This window comes from Balaenoptera physalus (assembly GCF_965194825.1).
Source record: "Balaenoptera physalus genome assembly, chromosome: 15".
Lineage (NCBI taxonomy): Eukaryota > Metazoa > Chordata > Mammalia > Artiodactyla > Balaenopteridae > Balaenoptera > Balaenoptera physalus.
In genome coordinates this window covers 42,894,112-42,906,611 of record NC_138894.1, presented here as the reverse complement: position 1 = coordinate 42,906,611, position 12,500 = coordinate 42,894,112, and the positions used below count along the sequence as shown (strand labels likewise).

At 44.6% G+C, this 12,500-nt stretch overlaps 1 protein-coding gene across 6 annotated transcripts in view; it reads left to right on the top strand.

Annotated features, from left to right (window-relative positions):
• Positions 1-1,694: 1,694 nt before the first annotated feature.
• Positions 1,695-12,500, top strand: part of CEP68 (centrosomal protein 68) — a 36,689-nt gene continuing 25,883 nt past the window's right edge. For 2 of the 6 annotated variants that reach the window (XM_082426612.1, XM_082426611.1), the window contains exon 1: positions 10,987-12,163. The gene's annotated coding sequence lies outside the window, so the exon portion shown is untranslated. Of the gene's footprint in view, positions 12,164-12,500 lie in introns of all 6 variants that reach the window. The other 4 variants (XR_014253959.1, XM_082426610.1, XM_082426613.1 and 1 more) reach the window with 3 other exon arrangements.

Below are 12,500 nucleotides of genomic sequence, written 5' to 3'. Positions count from 1 at the left end.
CAATAGGCCAGGTGCTTTAAAAACATTTTCATATTTAATCCTGACAGTAACCCAGGAGACTAACATATGTTACTATGGCCATTTCACAAGTGAGGAAATCTAGGCATGTGGGCTCAGAGAGTTTCAGTAACTTGCCCAAGGCCACACAGCTAATTAGTGGGGGGTGGAGGGCTGGGATTTGAACTAGGTCCGTTAGATCCATGACACAGGCTCTTTCCACCAAAGCTCACTGCTTCCTGATTGATAGGATTTTCATCTACCCAGTTTTGAAACTGGAAATTAGTAAGGTGCTCTTGGTTACTCTCTCTCCTTCACCGATAGGCAGAGATGGTTTACTGACATCACCTCCTAAATGACACTGGAATTTGTCCCTTCCTCTTTCCCCACTGCCATAATATTACTTTGGCCCTTCCTCATGTCTCATATGAAATACTGCAAGAGCCTCCCAACAGGTTTCCCATCCCTCCCCACCCAACCTCACTGGGGAGAGGTCCTAGTTTTAAAATCTAAATCTGAAAAGTCACAAAGCTTCCAGAGGACATTAGGTCATATGTATCAAGAGCCTTAAAAATGTCTATACCCTTTCAATCAGTAATTCTTCTACTTCTGTGAATCTACCTTTCAAAAAGCATCCCATAGATAGAAAAAGCTAAGTGCACAAAGATGGTCAGGGCAGTATTATTGATGTAGTGCATTAATCCCCTCCAAGTTTTTAAAAATTCCATTATGGAATAAATTATCTAAATCAAGTTAATTTCACCTCCAAACAACAGGAAAGTCTGTCTCAGGGCATCCTTGGGAGGCCCTTGGAACACCCTGCCATTATAGGTCGTCCCTCGTCACTGCCAAGGCCCCCAGTCTCAGTTTACCTGGTTCCCTCAGTTCGAGGAGCCACTAGCTTACATGTCACCCTTGGGGCATGTGGAGATTTGGTGAGGTTGGGAACCCCTCACTGTTCCCTCCGAGGGCACTCAGCCCCTGGGGTGTTGTCAGGGAGCAGGGCGCAGGTCCTGGCTGTCACAGGAGCCTGGACCCTTCCCCCAGCCAGAGGACATCTATTATTTTGCAGAAACCCCACCAGCGCCTCTGCTCAGGTTTCCCTCAGAGCCATTTCCTGTCTCCTCTCCCCACTGTGCACTAAATCACCTCAGGGGGGCTAGACTTTTGAAAACAAAGCCAGGAATGGAATGTTTCCTAGGCAACTTCTTTCATCTCGCCACAAACCTCCCCTGAGGAAAGTAAACACAGAGCCTGCTACCTGCTTGAGGAAGGGGAAGAGGTAAAAATGGTTGAAGGAATAGATATTATTACAGCAGTGGCCCTCTGCATTTCCAGCTTTCTAATCTCTTCCATGCCCGTGGAAATCTCTTTCCTGTCTGTAGCTTTTGCTATATCATGTCTGCTGATCTAAAACAAATAGACTGCCAGATTTTTCTCCAGCAAAGATGGGTTTATTCGGGATCAGCCAACATTTGCACGTCAGGGTCTGCAAACCTGCTGTGCAAGTTCCCCACGGCAAGGGAAGGAGAACACTTTTATAGAAGGGAAAAGGAAGTGGGGAGAGCTGTAGTAAACAGAGTCCATGGCTTTTCCTTCCCAGGAAAGAAGAGGAGTCTCTTCTTCCTGTTGGGCTCCGCTATGGTTGCAGGGTGGGAGAGCTCCCCATTCTGGTCTCCAAATTATTTAATTGAGGTTTCTGCTTATTAATTTTTACATGTGTATATGACCAGTTATCCCATCTTCACCTCCAGCCCTGACTTCTGAACTTCAGCTCCATGTCTCTCTAAGTGACCACAAATCAGCACCACCTAGACGTCTCACTTTCACTTTATGTCCAAAGTCAACCTTTACCCAAAGTCAGCTTTCTCTGTGAATATCTTATTTTTGTCAGTGAGATGGAGTGTATAGGCCAAGCAAAGTTCCTTCCTCGACACTATGCCCTTCCAGAAGCATTGATGCCTGCTGAAGCCCCCAGTTTAGGGGCTCTTTTGCAGAAGTTCTGTCTGGTACCACCTCAGAGGCAAATAAATGGACTGGAAGGTACCAAATAAAAATTGTCACTCGCCATCTGGTTCTATAAGAATGACGTCATTAGCCACTGCAGTCGCTGACCTTCAACACACCCTGAAAGGAGTTCAGGGTGGAGATCAGGAATGAGGCCCTCTGTGCTCTGGGAAAAACTGGCAGAACAGGTCTTCAGATAGTTAGATATTTTCAGGAGGAGATTTTATGAGCCCAATTTCTTATATCTCCTCATACCTAGAAAAGCACTAAAATCATTAATGGAGACATCTACGCCTCATGACTAACAGCAACCTTCTGCCAAAATATGTGCTTGAGTGCAGGTAACCCCTTCACCCAAATCACATACATACTGACCTCCTACTCTACGTCTTCAGAGCAGTTCCTCAGAGCTCTCTGAGAGGCTGTTTCCCAGGCTGGAGACCTCATTTTGCCCCCAGTAATACTTAACTCACAACTCTCACATTGTGCATTTTTTTTCAGTCCGAAAGGGAGGTCTGTCCCAAGGGCATTGTATGCTAGTGGCCAATCTAGCACTGCTGAAGTAGCTTAAAGTGAAGGCACTGACCAGGGAGAACACCCTCTATTAAGTAGTGGCCAGCCAAACAATCAGATCATCTCTCTGGGAGAGACACAGATAGATGGGGTTAATACTGGCAGGAGAGTAAAAGTAGAGATAAAGATAGATACTAGTTGAGCTACCATAATGATGTTGACTGAAAAAAAATGCACAATCTAAAAGTTGAGAATTATGTTTTATTCAGTGGACTTATTGAGGACTTAAGCCTGGGATACAGCCTCAGATAGCTGAGCAACTGCTCCAAAGAGGTAAGGGAGTAGCCAGGATATATAGGAGTTTCTGCAAAACAAAGAAACAAACAAAGAAACAAACAAAACCCCAGGTAGTCAGAACATCAAAAGATTACTGCTAATTAAAGAAAACCAGACATCTCAGGTTAATGGATTTAGCCCTTTTCTAACTATAGGAAGATGCAAGAGTCTGGGCTTATCGAAATTATTCCTTTGATATGCACCTTAACTACCTAGGGCCAGTATCCTGTTTTTCCTCATCCTGAATTCCCCTAAGGGTACACCTACCGGGGCAGCTGTGGTACCTGATGGCTTGAGAGCCTCAACATCCTTTGTTTCCTGAAATGGCAGGCAACATTCTTTGTCTACAATAAGTACCCAAGAATTTAAATTAAGTCATCCTAACTCTCTGTGGATCTCATTCTCCCCTACAGCAGGTAAGCTTTCCAGACAGTTGGGGAACAGAAGAAAGTACAGGAGATGTTTTCTCTTCTCTTCTCACTCTCCCCGCCCCCCCCACCCATCTTCTTTTTTCCCTCCTTTCTCCTCTTCTTACTTTTCCCCATTTTTTTCCTCTTCCCCATTGTTTCCTCCACCTCCCCATCATTATTATTTTTTGGTCTACCCAGCATCTGAATAACTTTCCCATCTGAGAGGAATCCCCCATTGCATGAGTCCTGGCAGAAGGCAGGAACACGGTTCCCACTGTGGAAGCTGAGAAAGCCAGGTAGTTTCTGGCCCTACACCTGGAAGCTTGAGCTTGGGCACAGGACGATCCTGCTAGTGAATCCGTTGAGAAATAATTTACTGCAGGAACATCAAATGTCAGCAGTGGCTGGATTCAGTATGCAGGGCCATGGTGCCAATAGCAGTGTGCAGGCCAAAGTGTCCCCGTGGTGAGAAAAACTGCAAATGCACAGAAATATTAAAAGAGTACAATAGATATATCCTTTACTTAGTGAATTAGTTCTCTATCACTGTGAAATAAATTACTCCAAAACAGCTACTTAAAGGAACAAATATTTATCATGTCACAGTTCCTGGGGGTCAGGGCCCCAGGCACTGCTTAGCTGGGTGTCTCTGGCTTAGGGTCTCTCATGAGGCTGCAGTCAAGGTCTTCAGACTCATGTGAAGGCTGGTCTGGGGAAAGATCTGTATTCAAGCTCACTCATGTGGTTGTTGGCCGGATTCTGTTCCTCATGGGCTGTTGGACTGAGGGTCGCAGGTCCTCACTGGCTGTTGGCTGGAGGCCTCCCTAAGTTCCTTGTCATGTGGACTTCTCCATGGAGTGGTTCACAGCATGGCAGCCAGCTTCAATCCGAGCCAGTGAGGGAGAGAGAATGTCCAAGACAGAAGCTGTAGTCTTTTTGTGACCCAAGCATAGAAGTGATATCCTATCATTTCCGCCACATGCAGAAGCCAATCACTAGCTCATACTCAAGGAAAGAGATTACACAAGGGTGTGAATTTCATGGGGGAAGGACAGGATTCATTGCATGCCATCTTAAAGGCTGCCAACCACAGATTCATTGATTGTTAACAGTTGCTATTTTTATATAGATATAGGTACACACATATACTTTTTTTTGTTAACCAAAAATGAGTTATAGACATCAAGACATTTACCTCTAATTACTTCAGCATGTGTCTCCTAACAAGGAGGACATTTTCCTATATAACTACAATCTTAATAATAGTGCTATAATATCACTCCCCCCAAATTTAATAATAGTGCTATAATATAATCTAATATCAGCCCAAATTCAACTCTCTCCAACTTTCCCTCCAAAATCTTTTATAGCTCTTTTTTCTTTTTGCTCCAGTATTCAGTTGAGGTTCCCATATTGTTTTTGGTTGTTTAATCTATTTAGTCTCTTTTAATCTAGAACAGTTCATCCCGATACCATCTGTTTCTATTTTTTCATACCTTTGACATTTCTGGAGAGTCTAGGCCAATTGTTTTGTAGAACATCCCATATTCTGGAGACAATTATTTCCTTATGGTGGTATTAAACTTGTCTGAGTATCCACTGTATTTCCTGTAAGTGGGAAGTTAGGTTAAATATTTTTGGAAAAAATACTTCTTAGGAGGCACACATTTGGTAGTCCCACTGTTAGTGATTTTGGTCACTTGGGTATGGTGATGACTGCTTGATTTATCCTTTATGAATGTGTAACTTTCCTCTTGTAATTAGTAAGTAATCTGTGGGGTGATACTTGGAGTCTGTGTGAATATCCTGTTCCCTAACAACTTTTCCCAATAGTTTTAGCATTCATTAATAATCCTTGACTTGGTTAATTATTATATTTGGGGTTGCAAATGGTGATTATCTATTTTCTTATTCCTTGTACACTTACCACTTTGTAAAGATGAACTTTTCTTTTTCTTCCCCTTTTTCTTATGTTTTGTTTGTTCGAGAATGACAATGGACGTACTTTTTAAATTATTATAATTGATTAACATTATTCTTTTTGATGTGCAAATTGTCCCAAATTTGGCCAATGACAAACTCTTTGAAGCTGACTCCTGTATCCATTTTTTTTTAAAGCTTTACTGAGATGTAATTCACCTACCATACAGCTCACGCATTTACAGTGTACAATTCCATGGTTTTTAGTTTATTCACAGAGTTGTGCAGTCATCACCACAATCACTTTTAGAATATTTCACCATTCCACAAAGAAACTTGTTACCCATTAGTGGTCACTTCTAATTCTCCCCAATTTCCTTAGCCCTAGGCAACTATTAATCTGTTCTCTGCCTCTATAGATTTGCCTATTCTGAGCATGTCATATGAACGGAATCATATAATATGTGTTTTTTTTGTGTGACTGGCTTCTTCCAACTATGTTTTCAGGGTTCATCCATGTTGTGCAGCATACATCAGTACTTCATTCTTTTTATTGCCAGATAACATTCCATTTTATGGATATACCACATTTTATTTACCCACTCGTCAGTTGATGGACATTTGAGTTGTTTCCACTTTTTGACTATTATGGATAACGCTGCTATGAACATTCATGTACAAGTGTTTATGTGAACATATTGTAAGCTCTCTTGGGAACATACCTGAGAGTGGAACAGCTGGGTCATATGGTAAATCTATGTTTAACCTTTTGAGGAGCTGCCAGACTGTTTTCCGAAGTGGCTGCACCATTTTACATTTCTACTAGCAATGTATGAGAGTTCCATTTTTTCATATCCTCACCAACACTTGTTATTACCTGCCTTTTTTATTATAGCCAACCTAGTGGATGTGAAGTGATATTTCATTGTGATTTTGGTTTGCATTTCCCTGAGGCTAATGATACTGAGTCCATTTTTCTCCCAGGTCCCTTGGTCCCTTTGAGGAATTCATGTCTTATTTTATTTCCAGAAAATTGTCTTGTATTATAGTTTCATGGGTGTTTTTGTTTGTTTGTTTTTCTTCTTTGGGGACCCTGATGATACATATGTTGGCTCTTCTTTGTCTATTTTCTGTGTTTCTCACTTTTTCTCTGACTGTTTACTTCTTTTCCAAATTTATTTTTGGTTCTCCTGTGTTAATTTTTTTTCTCAATGTTCCTTACTGAAGTCTTAGTCTAACCCATTTTCCCTTAGACACCATATAATTTAGTTTTCATATCTCAAGATTATTATTTTTTTCTTCTTTTTCTTTTCTGAATCAGTCAATCCTCATTTCTCACCTTTCTGTTTTGTGTCCATTTCTATCTTGAGCTTTTCAGTGTATGATTTTTTATGTTCTTTTTAGCTGCAGTTGCTTACCAAATGATATTTAATTCATGTTGAGTGCTGTGTTGCAGTTTCCCCCTATTTTTTGGTTGTATTTTCATTAGCTGAAAAGGGTTGTTATTTTCTTCTTATAGTTGATTTATATGGATGGTGTTTGCTGTTTTCTGTTTATTTCAGAAAGTCCTGGATCTTCATGAACCAGAAATAAGTTTTTCTAGTGAGGGGAGATTACAGTATAGGAGGCCTAAGGTAAAATAATAGGTCAAGGTTGGAGCAAGAGGTTGGAAGTAAACAAGCAAGCAAGGAAGAGAGGAAGATTTCTTAGGAAGAAAATCTCTAGGGGAAAATGGCCATGGAAGAATATGTGATGAGTGTGAGCATTTTAAAACAATGGTAGAAATATGACACACTTGATGGAAAAAATAAGTATAGATACAATGAAATCTATGCAGTGAAAAAATCATTAGCTCCAGGGAAAATAAAAGTTTTAAGATAAAGAAAATATAACCATGGTATAGAACTTGGCTCAGCAGTAAACAATATTTACAAAGTCATAATGATATAAATGGTGTCTATTCAAATGGTGTCTATTTTAAATTATAAAGATTGTGATATAGCAAATAAAAGGTGGATGAGAGAAAATGGGAAAGGGCTAAATTCTCATATAATAAAAAGTCAACAGATTGGTATCAAATTCATAAATCAATAATAACATAATGAGTATGTTATTTATAAATATGAAGATAATAGAAGAGAAAGCTAAAATTTTGAAAATGAAAGCCTCTAATAAAGGAGACCAAGGGGGTGGAATGGGCAGTGGACTCCTCTGTCTTATTAATCTTCTAGTACTACATGATTTTTAAAAAGAATACATGCATATATTACTTTAATAACATAAGAATGTAATTTCAAAAAAAGATCAGTTCAAGTGCCAGCCAGGAGACAGTACTCTAAGAGTTTGTAGTATTGTCCTGCTAGGTGAAGTGTGTGTTCCGAACCAAGGACGAATAGAGTTTCTTCCTCAGCAGAATGCAAATGTCAGTGAACCAACTGGTTCACTGGTGAAAGTGGGTGTGGCACCTCTCAAATTATACCTAATGATTCTCCTCCAAAATTCATGCTTCCCTTTTACTCAGATCAGCTGATTTAGATATTCAAGTGCAATACTTTCACCAGAGCCTACAGCAATGGCTCCTGTTAACTGGAAACTGAGATTGATGTGGTCTCCTCATGCCACTGGAGGTTACAGTGTTGGCTGGTGCCTGGTCCTGACTATCAAGGGGATAGAGGCAGGAGGGGTATGACTGGAACCCAGTAGGTCTCCTGGGACACCTCATCACTCGCACACCAGGGATACAAGTTAATGGGAAGGTACTGTACTACATATAGGCAGGCTCACCAAGGCAGATTCCTCAAGAATGAAAGTTTAGTTAACCCCACCAGGAAAGAATCCTGGGCAGCTTGAAGGTAACTGGAAACCTGGAATAGGTATTGAAGATGGGAAATCATAAGTGCAAATAAAGCCTCATTACTAGTTTCAAAAATGAGGATTGTAGCCTCTACTTGTATTTCCTTTCTTGCTGCATTTATAAATGTAAAGTTTTTAGTGACTGTCTTTTTCTTTCATCTTCCTTCTCTTCATTATTGTATTTAAAGTTTATTAGTGATAGTTAACTCCAAAATTTAGTCTACATATTACAACACTGAGAAAGGATGATGATGAAAACTTAGAAGAAGGATGTGTTACCAACCTGGGTTCTTGGACTCTTCAATCAATAGAAATTGATAAGAGAACAGACGAGGAATTCAGGCAAGGCTTTACTGGGACTCCTGCTGTAGCACAAGGGAGCAAAAACAAGTAAAAGATTCCCTTGCTCACTTCCTGAGGTGGAGAGACCTTGTTCCTGAAATGGGGTGAGGATAGGGGTGGGTCGGTGGGAGCCGGAGGTGTGGCTTAGGTGGTCTGCCCACCCCCTTGGTGGTGCTGTGTGCAGGGATCATGCGTGGTACCCTGCTTTTGCTCCTGGCACCTCATTAGAGGCAGTTGGGTTTGGGCCTTTTTGTATTTTGTTGTTCATAATTTGCCCCAACTACTCATGCACACAGTTATTTTTAGTCCCTTATAGTTTCTCCGTATTCTGTTGCTCAAGGAGATGTCTAGGTGCCAGCATTGCAGTAAAGGGTCCCAAGTCCCAGGTCCCAGCCTGTCTCAAATGGACCGTCACCTGCAGACTTGGACTTGGGGCCAGATAAAATGACTGATGAGACTTTGAACTGTTCTCCTTTGAGGAGGGCATGAGTGCATTTTTGTTGTTGTTGTAGGAGAGATGGTTGCACTGTGCAGCCTAAGAGATGGACTATAGTGGAAGTCCTTTTGGCTACCAGCACCTGAATATCCTTCTAATTTGGAGGGAGCCCCCCTACTCCGAGTCTTGGAAGGAAATTGGGCCCCTCCTCCCACACTAGAAGCCAACTGATCCAGTACAAGCCACAGTAGAAACCAGAACTCTCCTTGCTTGTTGGCAGTTAGAACACAGGAACATGACCTACAGTTAGACAAGTCAGTGGTCCTGCCCAAAACTTGAATCTTGAGTGAATACCTAACATCACAGAAGAGTTGAAAAATAATTCATGGTGGCATTAAAAGTACAGGCATACACCCTAACCAGAGCAGCTCAAGCAGCATGACTTTGGCTGAGTATCTTGCTGCCTGACCTTCCTGGATTTCTACCATTTCCAGACCTGGTCCCCCAGGTTTTCTGATAATAAGGAATACAACCATACACAGCTCTAGGTTTACTTTGCTTAAGCTTAGAGGCACCTGAGGAAATAAACTCTCTGCCAGCCTCATTCTTTAAAATCCCGGGCAAGGGTTCAGACCACCTCAGGTTGGGTCTCTGTGGAGAAGAGGAAGGAGACTATAGTTGGCCAGGCCTGGGCTCCATGCCTCCTCACTCTCCACCTTTCCTGCCTTGGAAGGCCAGAGAAATGAGATGCCCCTAAAGAATAATCTGGTCCAGGGGATTTCAGACAATTCCTCAAAGGAAAGATTACTTGTCAGGCAAAAGCAAAAGATGCTCACAACACAAAAGTACAGAATGTCATAGCTGAAAGGAAGCTCAGGTGTCATCCATCCTATGCCCTCTTACAGATAAGGAAACCATACAGGGTAGAAAATTATAAAGGCTATGGGAAAGGTGAACACAGATGCTGCAGAGTTCAAAGGAGGGAGCGTGCACATCTGGTTGAGGAGATCAGGATGGGATTTGACCTGGGATCTGACATACAGCAGGTATACTGGGCTGTTTTTTTGCTAACTTCAGAATTACTTTTATGCTCATAGTCTGCTTATCTCAAATTCCACCACCCATAACTTCCTTGGCTTTTTGAGAGCTTATTCATTTGGGCTTGATTTTGTTTTCAAGTTTCCTTCACTTGGATTTGGTGCCCTGGTTCTATGCTTGACCTGGTTACCCATTTGGACTTGGCCCCATTCTCTGTCCAGCTGGTTGTCTTGTCTGGGAAAGACCCAAGTCTCAACCAGTGGGATTAGGTGACACCACCAGAGGTCTTCTGTGTATTCAGAGAAGATCAGGGGTCACAAACATAAACATCTTTCAGTGTCAGGCAGGTAATAAATGTGTGAAGTGGGTGGCTGTTACTTAAGACAGAAGTAGTGCTTGTGGGTTTTAAATTCTTATATAAAAAAACAAAAGCAAATAAAATCAACATGCTGCCCAAATAAAAACATCTGTGGGCTAGTTTCTGCTCTTGCTGTCAAAGTTTGTGACTCTTGGATTAGACAAAACCTCCAGCTGTCATGACAGGTTCTGGAAAACCCAACAATTTCCTAAACCAGGGGTCCTCAACCCCCAGGCCACAGACGGGTACCGCAGAGCAGGAGGTGAGCAGGGGGCAAGGGAGCGAAGTTTCATCTGTATTTACATCCGCTCCCCATCGCTCGAATTACTGCCTGAGCTGTGCCTCCTGTCATATCAGCAGTGGCATTAGATTCTCATAGGAGCGCGAACCCTACTGTGAACTGCACAAGTGAGGGATCTAGGTTGCTTGCTCCTTATGAGAATCTAATGCCTGATGATCTGAGGTGGAGCTGAGGTGGTGACGCTAGCGCTGGGGAGCAGCTGCAGATACAGATTATCATTAGCAGAGAGGTTTGACTGCACCACAGACCATAATAAATCAATTGCTTGCAGACTCATATCAAAACCCTATCAATGAGTGAAGTGAAAACAAGCTCAGGGCTCCCACTGATTCTGCATTGTGGTGAATTGTCTAATTATTTCATTATATATTACAATGTAATAATAATAGAAATAAAGTGCACAATAAATGTAATGTGCTTGAATCATCCCGAAACCACCCCCCCTCCCCCCGCCCCGGAAATACTGTCTTCCACAAAACCAGTCCCTGGTGCCAAAAAGATTGGGGACTGCTGTCCTAAACTCTCTGACGCCCAAGAGCTCCATGGTAAATAATTTGTACTCTGGAATTCAAGTTGCCCACAGCTGGGGTTCAGACATTTACAGACATGTTTTATGAACTGGCGAGGCATTCAACGTAACCCAGATTGCTGAAAGTGCTGCTGGGCAAAAGCATCAGAAGGCAGGACCGGTCTGAGAGGGGTTACCATGTGATCCTTTCCCCATCCCAGCCCGGTGGGACTCCGCTGAGTGGTACAAGCTAAAGAGCTATGCCACTAGGCTCCCAGGCCTCATGCTGGCGGGAGCAGAGGGGAGGAGGTGGAGGAAGGAGATGTGCATCATGGCCTCCCACGAGCTGGATCCCACTTCCCCTCAAATTCCATTACCAATTTCCCATCGGACCAGGCTGCTCCGAGAGCCGCTAAGCAGCTCCTGGCTCATTTATCCACACCCCTCCCATCCTTTCCGAGCCTGCCTAAGTCCCACCGGCCCCCTAAGGCTGTCTGCAACCACCCGGCCTGGTGACCTCGCCCTCCTCCGGTGCTTGTGCCCCGTGACACCTGTTCAGGCCTCGGTTCACGCCTGGTTGTTTACATGCGAATGTAAACAGACGCACAAAGACTGTGGGTCCGCCTCCCTGGCAGCGGCGCGCCAGGAACACTGCCCGGCGCTCTGCGCGAAATGAATCAACGAATGCATGACTCCGGCTGTGGCCTATTCGCAAGGAGAGCGCCCCAAGTCACCCTCCCCTCCTCGCTGCTCGGGACTACGCGCCCTCTCGCGACCCCATTGGCCCCAAACACGCAAAGCAAGCGGCAAGCGCGGAAAGGCGAAGGAGGACTGCAGATAGAAGAAGGTCAGGCCTCCCATAGGCCAAGACGGCGCCAGGGGTGGGCTCTTCTTGCAGGAGCGGGTCGTGCATTGGTCGAGACTTCGGACTGACGGCTGGGATTGGTCGTGCGGCTCCAAAGGCGCCCTCCGCGCGGAGGCAGGGCGGGCCCGAAGGGCGTGGTCATCACTCGGTCCCGCCCCAGGCGTTCAGGACTCCGGCGGGAGGGCGGCAGTGTCCACCTAGGAATCCCGTTTCGGGGCCGCTGCGTGCGGCTGCTTTCGCCCCCGGCCCGGTCCGGGAGTCCGAAGGGTTTGAGGCGCGGTATGTAGCTGTCGGCGTACGGGCGCGGGGTTCGGGGGTCCGCGGCGCAGGGGGCTTTGGCCCGGCCCCCTCTGCCCTGCGGTCTCGGGGTCTGCGGAGGCGGGCCGGGCTGGCCGCTGGGCCTCGCGTACCCCGCCTGGAAGGGCGCAGAGGCTTCGCGGAGGCGGGGGCGCCTCGTGCCTGAGACTCCATTTTGCGGTCCAAACGGCTGGTGAGGTTAGCGGCCGGGAGTCTAGGCGCGGAGGTGGGAGGCCGGCGTTGGAAAAGCCTGAGCGCAGCGAGGCCGGGCCGCGAGAGCGCGCGTGTCCGCGCATCCTCCGGTCGGAGCAGCTGCGCC